At 41.8% G+C, this 4,765-nt stretch overlaps 1 long non-coding RNA gene across 2 annotated transcripts in view; it reads left to right on the top strand.

Moving 5' to 3' along the window:
• The window catches only part of LOC123732718 (uncharacterized), a 9,409-nt gene extending 9,178 nt beyond the window's left edge, over positions 1-231 (top strand). For both annotated transcript variants that reach the window (XR_006763374.1, XR_006763373.1), the window contains exon 3: positions 1-231. This exon is cut by the window's left edge and continues 64 nt beyond it. This is a non-coding gene — a long non-coding RNA (uncharacterized lncRNA).
• Positions 232-4,765: the final 4,534 nt, after the last annotated feature.

Here is a 4,765-nt window from a genome sequence, read left to right on the forward strand (position 1 = left end):
TGAACATGGGTCAGTCGGTCCTAAGAGATGGCCGAACGCCGTTCGGAAGGGAGTCGGGTTCAGATCCCCGATTCCGGAGTGGCGGAGATGGGCGCCGCGAGGCGTCCAGTGCGGTAACGGACCGATCCCGGAGAAGCTGGCGGGAGCCCCGGGGAGAGTTCTCTTTTCTTTGTGAAGGGCAGGGCGCCCTGGAATGGGTTCGCCCCGAGAGAGGGGCCCAAGCCCTGGAAAGTGTTGCGGTTCCGGCGGCATCCGGTGAGCTCTCGCTGGCCCTTGAAAATCCGGGGGAGAGGGTGTAAATCTCGCGCCGGGCCGTACCCATATCCGCAGCAGGTCTCCAAGGTGAACAGCCGCTGGCATGTTAGAACAATGTATGTAAAGTCGGAATGTAAGGGAAAACCCCCCCTGATTTGGACAAAATAACATGGGAACATATTGGCATAGTACGAATCATACATACGATTGTAAATACCACTGAAAGCGATCCATCTCCGTGCCAATCATATGGCAATTTTCCGATGGCAATTGCCAATTGTAACACCCCAAATTTCCTTTAGATGGCGAGCGCGCTCCACCGTGGATTTTCATACAGCAAATGATACCCAAGTCTACACCCAAGGGTCAGATTTTGATAAAAATAAAAAAAAATGGAAAACTTATCACCCCTTAAAAAAGTGGTTTCTGGACCGTTTTTTGAATTTCTTTTCGATTTTTATGTCAATTACACATGTATAAGAGCTGTATGAACATACTTATGATGTTTTTTATTGACGTCGTTTTTGGGTTGCTTTTGCTTGTGCACAAGGCAAATGTTTTGTGCATTTTGAATATGATTTCATAGAAAAAAAGTGACATTTTTTTTACTTTTTTTTTGCAAAATGACATGTCCAATGCTTTTTTTTGTCAATTATGAAAGTAATGTGCCAAATCACAGCAAATATCCAATAGATGGCTAGAGCTCTCCGCAGTGAATTTTCATTTTGCAAATGTAACACAATTCAAGACCCAAGAGTCAAATTTTGAAAAAATGACATATTTTTTGAAAACTTTTCAACCCCTTAAAAAGTGGTTTCTGGACCGTTTTTCATTTTTTTTCCCCGATTTTTATGTCAATTACACATGTATAAGAGCTGTATGGACATACTTTTGACATATTTTATTGACATAATGTTTTGGGTTGTTTTTGCTTGTGCATAAGGCATATGTTTTGTGCATTTGGAATATGATTTCATAGGATGTCAAAAGTGACATATTTGCTTGTGCATAAGGCATATGTTTTGTGCATTTGGAATATGATTTCATAGGAAGTCAAAAGTGACATATTTTTTTCTTTTTCTTGCCAAATGCCATTAGAAATGTGCAAATGAAATGTCCAATTCTTTTTTTGTCAATTATACATGTATGAAAGTATTGAATGTGCCAAATCAGGATGTTTGTCCGTTTGCCATGTACGATCATAGGAAGTCGGTTTCCAAACCCAAAAGTCAGTGAACCATGGTCCAAATGGCATTTATACTGCCCAAATGATATATAGCCCTATGTTAAGCCATGAATCAACGCAGATGGTCTACTTGTCATGTATGATGAGGGAGAAGTGGGACTCTGTTGCTTTGAACATTTTTTACGAATTTGACATGCTCAGAATGCATAATTGACTGGCCCGATGATCTCGGGATGGCCGTGCAGTGACTGTGGTTCCTCTCCATCGCTCGTTGTGTTGATTTCATCATGTCAACTTTGGTGATATTTTTTGCTGTTGAATCATATTGCAAATGCGCGTTACGTTTGCAATATAGCGCGTTACGTTTGCAATATGATTCATCATGTCAACTTTGGGGATATTTTTTGCTGTTGAATCATATTGCAAACGCGCATTACGTTTGCAATATTGCGCGTTACGTTTGCAAGATGATTCAATGGGCATTTAGCATCACGAATTTAGGCATGCTCAAATATACTGCAGAAATGCATAATTGACTGTCCCGATGAACTGGGGATGGCTGTGCAGTGACTGTGGTTCCTCTCCATCGCTCGTCACCCAGCAGTCAGCGTCCATCAGTCAATTAGATGTCATTCTGACACCAATGTCGTGTCTTTGGCTATGCCGGATTAAGTGATATGACATGCTAACCTATAAAATTCTTTCTCTGTAATTAATATTACCTGATTAAGCTAATCATGTAAATGTAATTAACTAGAAAGTCGGGGCACCACGGAAGAACGTTTATAGAGCCGTTATCTTCCGAATAAACTCTTAAAATACTTAGTAATATTTTACATCGATAGCAGTCAATATTAACCCTTATCTTATTTTCAGTCTCATAATGAAAGTTGTAAATTCTTGGCTATCTTCACGAACCCTGGCTAACAAGTTGAATCAGCAATACAAAATTGGGTTTAATTATTTATTTACTAAATACCTAAACTAATCACTCAGAATTACAAATACACAGAATACAAATGATGTCATACAGAAAACATCCCTGGTAGACTGAACCTGTATGAGGCTGGTTACACAAAGGAAAGGGGGTTGGGCTTGAATGAAAGAGCGGGAAGACTTAGGAACAAAGAAACAGCAGCTATGCTATCGTAAATACATTATCTTATGCATTCTAAATTACCGCCCATTTGGAAAAGGAAAATGCAATAAATATTTACTCTGAGCTGCGCTTCGGTAGATTGGTCGTAGATGCTGGCCGGGTTGGCCAACAGATCTTCCTGTCCTCGGAAGAATGTCTCTGGTGGTACATTGGATACGTGGTGGTATCTTCGTCTGGTTGTTAGACTAGATCCGTCGTCCGTCCTTTCCTAGCCCGCGTCTACAGCGGCCGCTGCTAACTCAACGGCTAGGAAGTATCACTTCTGTAGTGAATAAGCTCAAAGTTCATACCATTCGCCACCAAAGCTCACACCGAGGTTGGCTTAGTTCTGTACTTGACGTGTGTCCTTCTAACGTAGAGGGTGCAGACCTCACGTACTGGAACATTGGTTATCTTTTCGTCAAAGGCTTATATAGTGGAGAGGGGGAACGATGTGTTTCATCATTTATAACCCCTGTCTCTTCACAGGGGTGGGCCACTGATCAAGCAGGGCACTTTCCTTATGAAAACCCAATTCTCTCATTTGGAAGCTAAAGTTACATTTAATCTCCTAACAAACAATTTCAATATCAAACATTTCAATTGCATAACAATTCCATGTTACTCTGATAACTAGAGGGTGTATACTTTCTCAGGTACAGTTTATGTCGTCCTGTCATCAGTCATAATGTCTCAGATGACAACCGAACTGACATCCATACTCATTACGTTCCCAAGCATATTTCCAACTGGTTTTATTACCAAAATATGGTTCCCTTTTCCCCCATTTGTTTGATGTTCCCAGACTCTCTATATTTAACACAGGCTATTCAAGTCCTTCAGTAGGGTCAGAAAGAGAGGGGAAGGGAGAAAGGTATTTATGGGGGGGGGTCATAAACCTTACCCACAGGCCAACGTCATGACACCAAACTGATACCACCTGAAAACAAATCCACTTTTTCCAACTCGTATAGAAGCCAAGTATCACATATGTCAGAGAAGGCCCATAATTCACAGCGCTTTCAATTTTAACCATAAAAAACATAAAACACATAGTTACGTTATAGCTGCGGGTCCAGCTCTGACAATATGTGTAGGCCTATGTGAGGCGACCCCGAATCCCAAGTTTCGGCTCGATAAGTCATTCGGTGCCCGAGCAATGGCCTTAATTGGTGCTGAAAATCCACTTTTTCAGGGCGTTACTACGGGGTCCCTGAATGAGCTATCGGACAGAGACATTGGGGTCCGTCTCTATAGGCGGTTTCAATGCACCTAGTCTTGCGACTCTGGGACATTTCTACATGTCGCCATGTCCGTGATATTCAAAATGAATTGAACATATTGCAAATGCACGAGGCGGTTTCTCGGTCTGAGAATCTTCTAGAGCCACATATATCACCGTGCACTATCGACTTGAGCTCTAGAACAGGTTTCTAAAATTTCGGAGCTCTAGGTCTGACGGTTCTTGAATCGTTTGAACGAAAGTAACTGTTGAAGGCGTTATAAGCCTCTAAGCCCCATACTATGTCCCTATGGACAAATTGTGTGTGTGTGTTTTCGTTTTTTTGCAAAAAGAATAGACACACGTTGTCTTTGGGGTAGGCATAAACAGAATCCTGAATATGAAGTCTCTACCTTAAGAATTGACTGAATGACACATGGTTGAGTTGCGTGATTTTCACTATCTGCAGGTGGCCATATGACAATAGCTCTAGGCTGTTTTTAACCACTTCCGGTTGTCACAGGAAGCTCTTGCTCCAGACACGTTGTCTTTGGGGTAGACATAAACATAATCCTGAATATGATGTCTCTACCTTAAGAATTGACTGAATGACACAGGGTTGAGTTGCGTGATTTTCACTATCTGCTTGTTGGCCATATGACAATAGCTCTAGGGTGATTTTAACAACTTCCGGTTGCTCCAGGAACCTTAGAATCGACACAGGTAGACCTCACAGTAGCCTGATGGATTGTTATAGAAGACAGGTTCATAAGGCATTCATAACCCACATAGGCTTCAGGTTGAATTTTGGAGAATAGTCTATGTGTTCCTATGGGGGAGAGAAGTCATTGCACAATGTTTGATCTAAACACCTTCTTTTCACTGTGAAGGGTTAATGCCACAGGGTCAAGGTTAGGCTTGCACAGATCGGGAGGACCTCAGGAATACTCCTGAGGTTGAATTG

This window comes from Salmo salar, unplaced genomic scaffold (genome assembly GCF_905237065.1).
Source record: "Salmo salar unplaced genomic scaffold, Ssal_v3.1, whole genome shotgun sequence".
Lineage (NCBI taxonomy): Eukaryota > Metazoa > Chordata > Actinopteri > Salmoniformes > Salmonidae > Salmo > Salmo salar.